This window comes from Lutjanus erythropterus, chromosome 2, assembly GCF_056507025.1.
Source record: "Lutjanus erythropterus isolate fLutEry1 chromosome 2, fLutEry1.hap2, whole genome shotgun sequence".
Lineage (NCBI taxonomy): Eukaryota > Metazoa > Chordata > Actinopteri > Lutjaniformes > Lutjanidae > Lutjanus > Lutjanus erythropterus.
This window is the reverse complement of record NC_139318.1, coordinates 40,452,039-40,465,458: the sequence shown is the minus strand read 5'-3', so window position 1 is coordinate 40,465,458 and position 13,420 is coordinate 40,452,039.

Sequence of the window (13,420 nt, the reverse complement as noted above, 5' to 3'; positions counted from 1 at the left end):
CTCCTCAAAAAGCATCTGACAGAGAGCATCACAACACTTTATCATCGTTTCAGCTTTATCACCACATTCAGTCACGGAGGAGGAGGTGGTGTTTTTCTTTCTTTTTTCTTTTTTTTTTTTCGACACTGAAGCACTGGCTGAGTGCCGAGGCTGAGTGAGAAGCAAACAGCAGACAGGACAGAGAGAGAAGAAAAGGGTTAATGCATAGGAGGCTGAGCAGTGTGGGTGTGAGGTCACAGCTATAATCAATACGAAACAGTTGGAGAAAGTTAGAAAGTAGAGACAGACACGGAGGGGGCAGGTAGAGAGGGGGTGGGAGACAGTAAAGCTCGACTGATTTGAATTCTATTCATAATTCTCTGCTGGGAGGCTGGTTAGCTGAAGGCGGCGGATGATGAGAGATGGAATGAAAGAGGGGGAGAAGGTGTAGGAGGAAGAGAGAGAAACAAAGGGAAGGACAGGATGGGATGGAGTGTTGAGTCTCTGAGGGGGAGGGAAAGTGGGAATTAAATACAGCTCGGCTTCAAACAGAAAGGTAGAGAGACAGACAGAGTGAATGGAAGACAGACGGAGAGAGAGAGAGAGAGAGAGAGCTGGTGTCTCTGCTGTGTGGAGGTTTGGACACTGATTTACAGCAGCTGCTCAGTTTGATTCCTGCAAATCAAAAACAAGAACAGGAACCATTATCCTCCACACACACACACACACACACACACACACACACACACACACACAAGCAAAGACACACGTTCCTTAGCAGTAACGCATTACAGTAATGCGATTACTGTTTTTACCAACAAGTAGTGCACCAGGTCCTCAGGCTGCAGTAGCTGGGCATCGCTTTGGGGAGTATTTGTCTGATTTTGTGTTTTTCTGATGTCACTGCAAGAACTGAACTGAATCAAATATAAAAAATAACTGAATCAAGACTTCTGAATTAAATTAAAGATGAGTCTTTATCTCCGACCACAAGTCATTCATCCACACACACACCTTCTATACTGACTAACACATCCCACATTGTATTTTCTTTGGTGTTAACACTTATGCTTTTTTGTTAAAATAAAGTTGTGGGGTTTTTTTGCCCACAACCTTCTGTCTTTTGTCATTGTTCTAAAGCAGGTTAATTCAATGGGCGGCCCGTGGGCTGATTCCGGCCCTTAAACAACCTCAGTCCGGCCCTTTGATCATTTATAAATATCAAAAAATGTATGCCATTGTGATTTTAATAATTTAATTATTTCAGTTTCAAGAAATTAAATAACCCTGTTAACATAAGACTTATGGATGTTTATCTTGCTTATTAAAAGATCATTATTTTATTTAACACAGAGACACATATTATATAAAAAGCAATTTAACTCAGGATGTTTAAGCAGAGGGAATTTAGGAGTCAAACTGAGTAAAATAATGTTAAATGCAGCACTGTGGGTGGCCAGGTAGCTAAGTTGGTAGAGTATTCGCTGAGGCTGTGAGTCTTCTGCAGCAGCCGTGGGTTTGACTCCTGCCTATGGTCTTTAACTGCACATCATTCCCCCACTCTCTACGTCCGTTTCCTGTCATATCTTCAGCTGTCCTCTATAATTAATGCCAAAAAAGCCCCCAAATTTTCAGCATTGTGTTGATTAAAGTAAACTACTTCTAATCTAGGATTACAAAGGTACCTGTACTTTTGTACAGAATGTTTCTTTTCAAACTGTGAAAACTAATAAAGTGGAGAACAAAATAGAAATCTGCAATGTTTTATACTTTTAAATACCTAACTTTACACATCAGACACGGGAAATGTAAACATCCAGCCCTTCAGGACTTTACATATTTAAGACCCTTTTAAAAAAGGCAGTTGAATAGGCTTGCTGTAGAGTCACGTCATGATCATTCTCTTAAAGCTAAATTCTACCAGGTGTGGCTACGTCGCATTATGGCTGCGTTGCGTCAGCTGGAGCTGATCGCAGCCATTCTACACAATGCTTGTGCTTCCACCAGCAGTGCCTCGGCACGTCCCAGATGAAGCTCTCAGATACGCGCCAAGTCTATTTTTGACAGATGCCGCATCAATTAGCACAGAGCAGATCGAAAGGGCAGGAAGTCAGACACAGAAAAGGCAGGGAGAATCCGGTTAATTTTCAAAATAAAAGACTTGCAATCAAAACGAGAGCTAGACAAGAAAGGAAACTATTAAAACACAGGCTGTTTATCCATGGTAGAAGCACAAAGAGCAAGGAAAGAGGACCTAATCAACAAAATCTGAGCAAGTAAACATAATTAGGCGGGAAAAACGCTGCTGAAATGCTTCTGGAACACTGCTGGTGGGACTTGCAGCTGTGCAGAGGACAAATCAACCGGTTGTCAGCAAAAACAAGCAAATGTAGCCTTGTGATGTACTTTTGTAACAACTATTGTTTGTATTAGATTGAGTCTATTTTTTGTGCTGCATTGTAAAGCCACATTTCCACTGTGTGGCTCAACACAACCTTATCTCGATTCTGTTTCCCATCGCACCATTTAACGTAGATGAGATTCTTGGCTGATTGCCATAATGACACCATTTTAAACTGCTATGGCACCTTTTTCAATGCGTCATAAACACACAGGAACGATGGAGGATATCGAAGGGATGGCTGGCTTTGTTTTAGGAGAGGATGAATGCAGCAAGACTAAAGACTGTGTCAAAACACAGATGACGAGACAGTTCTAGTGGCTCTGTGTCATGTAAGTGACAATTTTAATGAAAGTTCTCTGACCAATCAATGTTTGTCTGTAGTGTTTTCACTCCACGGATTAGCAGCTTAGCTGGAATCCCGAGCAGCGTGATACCAAAAAAAGGTACTATACACAACTTTTGACAGTGGAAAACAAAACAAACAAACAAAAAAAAAGACAGTCAAGTCGAGCCGTACCATGCAGTGGAAACACAACATAACATTGGGATCTGGTCTGAGGATGGGGGTCCCTCACATTGTGCATGTCATTCTTTAATGATCTGAAGTAGGAAATAGGTTTTGGGAGACCGTAGGAGTGGTTGGGACAACGAGGAGGCGTCCTTGTCAGATGAACCACCTCAACAGGCTAATTTTGACATGAAGGAGCAGTGACTCAAACTCAAACCTTCCTCTGATGTCTGAGCTCTTTACACTGTCCAGATCACCCAACAGAGGAAACACCTGCATTATGGCTGATCGTGCTCCAATCAACCTGTCGACATTAAACATCCATTTTACCCTCATTCAACCCTGAGATACTCAGACTCCTTGAGATGGGGCAGCAACTCTCTCTCAACCCAGATGGAGCAATCTATTGTTCTCTGACAGCAAACCATGGCCTCAGACATGGAGGTCCTGACTGCCCCAGACTGATGGTCACAGTCTGATGACGCCAACAGAAACACGTCATCTGCAAAGAGCGGCAACTCTCAGATCTCCAAAGCGGACGCTGTCCTCCTCCCGGCTGCACTTTGAAATCCTTTCCATGAAGATAACAATCAGAATTTATCAAAGGGACAACCCTGTCCTGTCCTGACAACCCAGTCTGACTTCCTGTCCAGCGGGGTCCAAAATGAACACCCATCACTTTGCCAAATGCTAACACACATCTATGTTGGCGAGTCAGATAAATCAGATCAGCCGCCACTGGCAGGGAGCTAAAATAAGCTTGCTTCACTACAAACTCTCATCACTACAACACAGATGTTCATCAGTCATGTTTGTTTTGCACTGACTCTGCACACTGATGGTGGCGTGCAACATGTGATTAATTGTTGGTCGGAATAGATCAACCCAAAACAAAAAAGGGAAGAGCACAATCGAAGATCACAGATCAGGCGATGAGGAGAGACCGACCATTTTATGCCCTCAGCTTCAATGCGATGAGTAGCAGCAACTTTTACACATTTTTTATTTTTAAAGACATTGTATTTTATGCAGGTTTATGGCCGGTGGAAACCAGCTTCTGGCAGACTGACCAAAAAGTTTAATTTTGCACCCTGCTGCCGAGAATCTGGCCTTAGCTCTTACTGAAGTTATAAAAAAAATGGTCCCAGTACCCCATGGTCGTAAGCTTTCTCCAAGTCTATAAACCATACTGGTCGGGCAAACTCCCACGACCCCTCCAGTAACCCTACAAGGGTAAAGAGCTGGTCCACTGTTCCAACATTGTCCTCACTTCACAAAGATATTCTCACTTTATGCACTTTATATGCTCAGTCCCCACAATATGACTGTGCTGGTGCAAACACACACACACACACACACACACACACACACACACACACGCCATATGCGGGTATAAAATGCTGGGCTGTGTCTTGTGTCTCACTGTCATAAACAAGCGGAGCTGTTGGACATGGTGGGAGTCTAAATATGGACGTTGTGAGCTGGTCTCTGTTAGGAAGCTGCAGACCTCCTGTACAAACATCCAGCCTTCAGATCCAACACACACACACACACACACACACACACACACACACACACACACACACACACACAGAGGAGCACTGCACAGTGTTTTGGACTGCTGATGGAAAATCCTCGGCAGTAATGTTCTGTAATAAAAATGTTTCCTCACTGCTTCCAAGCTCAGTTGATTTACATTTTGTTTCTATAACAAAACAGAGTGCGTCTTAATAAATCATCTTACAAAAGGTCTGAATTAATAGCTGGGAGATATTAATGTGCAGGGGTTTTAAATAAAACTGAAGCAAACACAAAAATGTAGTCAACACCTCTTTTATATGTGTTATATACAGTAGATGTTAGTGTGTCCACACACATTCAGATTTCATAAGCTTTTCCATTGTTACAGATTTTAAAACAAATGAAAAACGAAAAGAATTAAAACCTCTTGTGAGATTATTTCCAGCTGTTCAGTACAAAGCAGCTTGTTGCAGCATCTTGAAGCAAGACAGAATAGATATTTACAAGAATTCAAGATTTGTTTTTCATTGTGAACAGTGAATCTTCCGTCTCTGCCAAGTTATTATTCATCTGCTGTCTAAATCACACTGATAATTATATACTTTGACACATGCACATGATCTATCATCACTTTATCATTAATCCCAGAGTCCCTGTTTAGTGTCCTCTCTCTCAGTGTGTGTGTCTCTGAGAGGCATCAGGTCCCCTGACATGAAACAACACTGCCCCCATGTGGTCAAAGAAAGACTTACAACACTTTAAATACCCCTGATGTCGACCGTGAACTTCTCATCGGATTCAACATAATTTCACTGATATTTCACCGCAAACTTCCACCTCATTTCATGTATTTCCATTTTCTGCTGCTTTATACTTTTCAGAGGGAAATTTATTCTTTTTACTTCACTACATTTATCTCAGAGCTGCACAAGTTATTATTCAGGTCAAGATTTAACACGTAAAACATAGAAGTAGTTTAAAACTCTTCCAAATTAACTAAATGACAGTATATTAAGAAGTTAAAACTAGTTCTGCTGTGCCCTGGTTGCTCAGCTGGTGGAGTGCACGCCGCATATACAGAGACCATGGGTTTGACTCCAGCCTGTAGCCTTTTACTGCATGTCTTCCCCCTGTCTCTCTCCCATTTCCTGTCTGTCTCAAGCTGTCCTCTCAAAGAAAGGGCCAAAAAATAATCTTCAAAAAGTTAGCTCTGCCATAGCAACATTAAATGCTGCTTACATAAATGCATCAATAATATATATAGGATATTCTGAGTGGGGTCATTTTGCATAACAAGTAAGATTTTATACTTAAATCACATTTTATGTGTATTTCTTTGATTTTGTTTTATGTGGGGGTTTTTTGCAGCAAAGTATTTTTTACTTGAGTAAAATTTGGAATACAAGTCTGTTACTTGTGAAGGAGTATTGTCATTGTCTCAGCTGCACAGTGGCTCAGTGGTTTGTACTGGGTTAAAAAAAATCTCAGCTCATGCAGGGTCTTTCTGTGTGGGGTTTGCATGTTCTCCCCATGTTTGTGTGTGTGTGTGTGTGTGTGTGTGTGGCTTCTCCTGTCAGTGGCTCTGACCAAGACTTTGGCTTAGAACTGGAGTTGGTCCCTGAACGCTGCACAGTGACCGCCAGCTGCTCACTGTATAAATTGTACTGTGAATGCGATAAATAACATTGATTTACCTTTAATACCTCTTCCAACACTGACCATTAAAAATGTTGCTGTTACATAAAAAAAAACACTTAACAGCAGGATTAAAACATTGAAGCTCTGACAAAGAATTTTTACTGATTTTGGACACCCTCGTGGACAAAAGCAGTAGTGTTTCCACAGTAATATAACATAAAAAATAAAATTATCTGAATTAAAATCCCCTCCAGCGACTTCTGAACTGGTTAACATACTACTTTCCTGGGAAAACGTAAACATAGGCTCGTTTCATCTGATTTCAAGGAGGCTGCCCGTGGAAAGCATTAAAAACAGTTATACAGAACAGCCAGGCTTCTCTTTAATGGTCTTGTTTGCTTGTGGGTCATATAGAGACATCAGCATTAAACCAAGGCTGTTAAAAAACTGTTAAAAACTCTTTGCAGTAGCTTTAAGTATTTATTTTTTAAGTTAAGAAAAGTTTGTTTGGAAAACCATACATGACATGATGCACATTAGTGGCTAAAAGATTCAAAGCACCAGCACAGACCTTTTTCACAGCAGCCACTTTGACATGAAATAGTAAACACAGGTGTTACCAATAATACTAATTAAGGTTCCCTTCCACTGATGTCAGACAGAGTCAGGGTGCTCCTATTGTGCCTGTTGGCCCAATGGAAAAACTCTGCAACACTACATTGAGCAGAATCTTAATTAGTATCATTAGTAGCACCTGTGTGAAGCTGCAGTGGAAAAGGTCTATTGATAGTTTCTCTGATATATCTGATTTACAAAGTTTGTTGTGTTGCTCATCCTGTTTTGAACATATAAATGCACACATTATACCCTGCTTTGTTGTCCTTGTTTTCAGTTATGTGTCTATTTCTATCTTCCTGTAACTTGTTCTTGAAAGTGTGATATTAAGCACATTGAGAGCAACTCAAAACCAGAGTGAAATTCCTCCTATGTGGCCAATAAAGCTGATTCCGACTCTGACTCTGGAGAAACATTTTAATTTGGGTTAAACCGTTTGTTGTTCTTTAAGGACCACCTTCAGATTTTGGCTTTTTTTTCCAGCTCTGGCTTTGCCAAGTTAATGAAAGCGCTGTTTGCTCAGGATTGAAAGGAACCCCCAGAGTTTATTTGTGGGCTTCAATGATGTTTCCCATGTCCTCTTAAAGAGCTCAATGAGGAAGTGGTCCGGGCAGTCCACCCCTCAGCCTGCTGCTGGGGCTCCGCTGCCTGCTGTCTCACACTGACGTGACCGCAGAACAAACCGCCTCTGTGTTCTGCTGACGGAGGACATGGAAGCATCCGGAACCTCTGGTCCTGATGGGAGACTCACAGCCCAAAAGTCTCTGCAGGACTCCAGCAACCGAGACTAATAGTGGTGCAAATAGAAAAACCATTACTGTACAATACTCCATGCAAGTAAAAATCCTGGATTTTACTTCATTAAAAGTACAGAACAATGTACTTTAAACTATAAAAGGAAAAAGTAGACCTCCACATTATACAGACACATTATAACATGACTTTTTATCATATGATTAGATTATTATTAATGATTTATTGCGCTGTAAATAACATTTTAAAGTTGTAACTGGATGAGATGTGGCTAATTTGTATCGGTTGATCCCATATTTTATGTTTAAATTTTAACCTTCAGTAACTAGTAATTATGCTGGGAAGAAAAAAAAGAAAACAGCATTTTCCTCTGAAATGTAGTATAAAATGGAGTAACTCAAGTATAGTGCCATTACCGGAAAGTTGTACTTAAGTGCAATACATGAGTAGATGTATGTTACTTTCTACCTCAGGTATCATGTGCAAAAGTGTGCAGTTGATGCAAAGCTCTTTTCATGTTCCAATTTGAACTTGATGATCATCTACTTTTTATCAAAAAGCAAGTTTTTTTGTGCACGTTGCAATAATTTCATTTCCACATGTTGCAAAAAACGTAAATTTCAGTTTCAGGTTCAAGAAGATATTTATTACTATTTGCACAGGAATTCTTGTGCGGATATCTTAAAAATAAAAACACACTATATACAAAAGCACACACTTTATTTTAATAAATCTATGTGGAATCAGGGACAAATGATGTGAACTTTCATCTTGTCGTGCCTGGAGTTCAGTATCAGTCATTCTGACTTCAGAAACGTATCTGTCACGACTTCAGCCAACTCATATTTTCATTTCTGTCCGTTCTATTTTCTTGCCATATCACGAACTATCATCTAATTTCAGATCCCGCCAATCCCACCTGCCCTGCAATCACCTCATTCTCCGTAGCTAAGATTCAACGCACATCTTCCCACCTGCACCTTATTCCCTTAACAGCCACTAACTATTTAGAAATATACAGATCCATTGATTTTCTGTCAGATTGTTTAGCGTAATCTATATTCTCTTGCCTTCTGTTGGTTTGAGTCTAGATGGAAATCCTAGCTATCCAAAATTTGTATGTTGGGTCTTTAATATGCACATCACACCGTGGTTAAGATCTGCTTCGGTTTAGGGGCAAAAAAAACACAGTTTGTTTTGGGTTACAATGATCACTTTAACGAGATCTTTAGCGGGTCTGGGGTTCCCGTCTGTAAACATCTGTCTGATGCACCTTTTTTGGACATTATAGCTCTTTTTCACGGCAGCCATATTGATATGAAACAGTAGGCTTATTAGAAGTGTTCCCAATGATACTAATTAAAGTACTGCTCCATGTAGAGGAGCAGAGCCTTTCCAGTGAGACAACATGCACAATAGAAGCACCCTGATTCTGTTTGACCTGAATGGAATTGAACCTTAATTAGCATCATCGGCGACACGCGTGTTCAGGCTTTTATTTCATGTCAAAATGGCTGCTGTGAGAAAGGTCTGTTGCCTGCCTCTTGGATTTTAGATTCCCTCGCCTGCACCTCATTGGTTTTGTTTGTCAGTGTCGCTCGATCTCGTGGTTTTGATGCCTGCCCGCCGTTTTAATTAAGTAATCTGGGACTTTCTTCTGACATTGATTGCTCTCTGTGTTGTGCTTCTAGCTTTTGGTCTGCCAGAGACATTACACTAATCTGCTTATGCTGTACAGTAGGCTAGTTATTTTCTTTAGGGGACGGAGCTCATTAAACCGCACTGAGATTTTGAAAACACTGATGTAGATGTGCAATGGTCAGCTTGACAGCTAATTTGCACCCAAAGTTTCAAGGTTTAGCTTTCAAAAAAATTTAAGTAACAGAAGTTATAAATGAATTAAAATGTTTTGTTTTTTGTTTTTTTGGAAGAATGCTAATTTTCTTTCTTTCTGAGAGTGAGATGAGAGGAGTGAAGTCATCAGAAGAAAGAAAAAGCTCTTTCGCTTAGTAAAAAGAGTGGAGGCAGATGGAAACGGCTGGCCTGGCTCTGTCCAAATATCAAAATTACACCTCCAACACCTCTAAACCTCATAACATAACATCAAATATCCAATAAGGCATTGCTTAGTGTAGAAAATCCAGATTTAATCAACCTTGAACACGTTCCTAATCCTTGTCTCCAAATCCCAGAACAAACAAATAACAAAATCAATAAGCATACCTTTAATACTTTAGATATTGACAAAAAAAAAATGAACAGAAGCCCCCTGGGTGTCCGATGGGTCCTAAGCAACCAGTGAGTTTCTAGATGCCTCGTGCTGGCTCTGCATCAAGTCAACAGAGAGCTCCTCTTGTGGACAGATCTCTGTTAGCATTGCTGATTATCAGTGGGCTGTCGTCTTGGTAATGGTCGCCGCTAACAGATATTGTGCTGTGTGGTTTCCTGATCCTGCTGAGGCTGGAGGCCGAACAAGTCAAGTATGAAGAAAATAACTGTCAGAGCACGCGGAGGAGAGCCTGGACATCAATACAGTGAAGCCCCAAATACATGAAGGCCTGCACTTTTATTTTGACATGTTACATGATTTGCAGAAAATGACTATCAGCATTTAATCACTAACCTGTTGTTTAGTGTCGGTATTTTTGTGTTTTAGCCCGTTTTACTTCAAGTTTCAGTGCTTTTTCACAGAATCTTCAGTTATACAGTACGTGTATTACCATGCTAAGCTAACGTAGCTTTGAAAACAGAGAAAGGAGACTGACATGTCGACTGTAATTGAAACCACTTTATAACACATGCTCAGGTAAGTCTTACATTCTCATGATCAAGTCACTTTACATATATCTTTTAAAAGTTAGCCCTTAATTAATCAGTTATTGATTGTGTCATGGTTGTTCCCTGTGCTGCTTTTTGTCCCTTTTCTTCTTCTGTCCTCTCTAGTTCTTAATGCTTAAAAACACATGTACAGTTCTGTTTGGGGGCTTCTAGTCTTGCTGGCTCTCACTCTGGGATTTTAGTGTTGTTGTTTTGATCTTGTACCTTGATCTTGATTTAGTGTCTTGATTATCTGTATGACGATATATTAATAAATCTCATGGTTTGGTTGTTTTAAAGGTGTGTTCTGTGGTTGTTTTTGGACAGCGGGGGAGTATTGTTCACTCTATTGAGCTGCCTAAGAGTGCGCCGTGATGAAATTCTTCTTGAAATCGCCAAAATTCTTTATACCAAATCACAGCATGAATTTTTCTACGGGGCTCCTGAAGGTCATGGTCTTTTAATGTGGTATTTGGGAGGTATTCTTTTACCATTTTCATCAGTTCTCGAGTTGTCAGAAATGGTTAGAGTTCCGGGTTAAAGGTTTAAAGGTGAAAAGTTCATCCCACAATCCAGAAAATACATTTCTCTCCAACAGAAAGAATGTTTCACTAGATTCCACTGCAGAAATAAAGTAGCTGCGCAAAGCGGTTCCTGCATGAAACCGCTCACGACAAGGTCTGTGGATTATTTTGAGTAAGCAGGTCATGATTTCTGGAAAGAGACATTGCTGTCGAATTTTTCAAATGTATTTTAGCACCGCAAGCTGAGTGGCATCCAGTCCTATTATACTGGAGACGTGGTAGACATATATACAGCCGATATCGCCCAAACTTTGCATCTAGATGGATAAGCAGCACTACAGGACAGAGGAAAAATTCTATTTCTGATTTGAGGGTGAACTGTCCCTTCAAGTTTTGCCTCAAATCTGCGTAATAAATGCTGCAACAACTAAAGAGAGTGTGGGAATGGTGGAATCATATACCTCCATCATAATGTTCTAAGCTCTTATACGTTATAAACTTTCAAATTTTGAATAAGCACTAACCAAAAGACTATGTTTATTGCAGATTTATGACAAGAAAAACTTGACACAGATACATCTCAAACTAATCTTTGCTTTTCTATGTGGTACGTACTGCACACACTATCACACCAAAGATCCCACCCCCTTAAAAATAGCGAAAATTGGAGGTTAAACATCCGACTAGAGACAAGAGGTGAGTCCATCGAAGTTGAGTTGAGTGTCCTGCAGTTATTGGACAGAGAAGACAGAGAGTTTTTTTAAAGCAGCTAAAAAACTTGAAAAGAGTTTGAAAAGTTATGATGCACGCTGCTGTGTTAAATGCATTGTCATGGAAGCTGTAGTTTTTGTGTCCTGACAAATAAATTGTTGTTTGATGGTGGAGGAAAGTGTAACAGGGATGCTCTTGTGTTGTCAGGACTCTCACGCTCTCTAACTCTAACTTTCACGCTCAAAATTTGGGCACTCAAACAAAACGACAGACAGCAAATATGGTGCAGTGTATCAAAAACAGGCATTGCTTCTGACAGAGACAGTCTCTGATTTTTGTGTTAGTTTTATGATACTTATAGGTGAATCTTTACATCCCCACTTTATACTGATAAAAGTCAGAATTCCTCAAACCTAACATGTCTGTCTTTGGAGTGGGAAGAAATCCCTCATGAGTCTACACACAGGCATCGGTCAGGTTCAAACTCAGGACCTTGTTGGTTTTTAGGCCATACTGCTAACTTGAGGCCACCATGCTGCTGTGTCTCAGCTGGTTGTCAAGGCAACCAAGAAGAGAGGAGTTTGGGTTTTGGCTTATCTGGGTGGTGGTGCGCAGCAGTTTTTCCCTCCCCTGCATCTCTGCCCTCTTTCTTCTCTCTCTGTGCAGTGACTGGGGCAGCTGGTGGGAGGTGGTGGGTGTTGTGTAGCTTAGCAACTCCCTTGGTGGATGGCGATTGATATGCAGCTTTGTTCAAGTGTCTCACTCTCTGAGCCAGAGAGGGGGACGCCTGAACAAAGCAGGCCTTATTGAAGCTTCCCCTCCTCCTTCTCTTTGCCCAGGCACAGCGACGTGGGAGGACAAATATTTCAGCTCAAAAGGAACCGAGACTCAAACTTACAACGGCAGCGGTCCTGAAAGTGCAACTGAGGGGCCGCCGACATCTGTGGAGGGCCTGCAGGTGTCCCCAGAAAAATTAAATCATGAGGCCTTCATAGTATCCAAACGGGAGTTGTCTATGTACTACCAACCTACTTACTTACTACTTCTTCTACTGCTTCTCAGGACTTTATCTGATGTATAAGACTTGTGTCTTACATTAGCATTTAGAGTCAGCGATGTGACATGATGTGATGTATTTTAGCCACTTTAAAGATGCAAACCTAAAGAAATCAATATCATTTTAAGTGTACACCATATTTAGAAAAATTTCTCTGCTATATCTTGCTACTAGACGGCATTTTCTAACGGTCGTTTCCTGTTCGACACTAATCTGACAACAATGTAGAAAATATTCTATATATAATGTACCCTTAAACTGATATAGATGTTTTTGGTGGGCCTTTTTTAAGTGGCTAAAATCCATTTAGCTGCTGCTCGGCTTCTGTGCTGGTGCTCCTCTCTGCTTCTCCAAATCAGGAGCACCCTCATTGCCATCTGCTGTAGCTAATACACTGACTATGGATGAGTAACCTCACTTCAAATAATCCGAACTATTGTTTTAAAGTTGGTTGAATCTCCACTCCTTCCATGTTTCTTTTTTTTTGTGTGTGTTTGTGCTTCTTGTTTGACTTGTTTCTTACACTAATTAAGATTGAATACCTGTCCCTGACTTCCTGCCGACTCGAGTGTTGGGATACTCGATTGCTTCCTGGTCCCAGAGGACCAAATACGAGCCGGCTCTGGCCCAACTACAGCTGCCAGATTTGGCTCAGGTTTATGGGAGTTGACTTGGGCAGATTTGGGCTAAGAATCAGCTCCCGCTCGCAGCGCTCAGGCCAACTGTGGGCCAGCAACCAGAATCAGACCAAATGAACTTAACTGGACTGATCACGGCAGCCAGTCGTGCCAAGGTGCCTTCTGGTGGTGACGTCTTCATTGTGTTCATGAGAAGGGTCCATTTAAATTTAGAATTTGTGCTTTTGTTGAAGTTTTGATGCAAGCTAATGTATT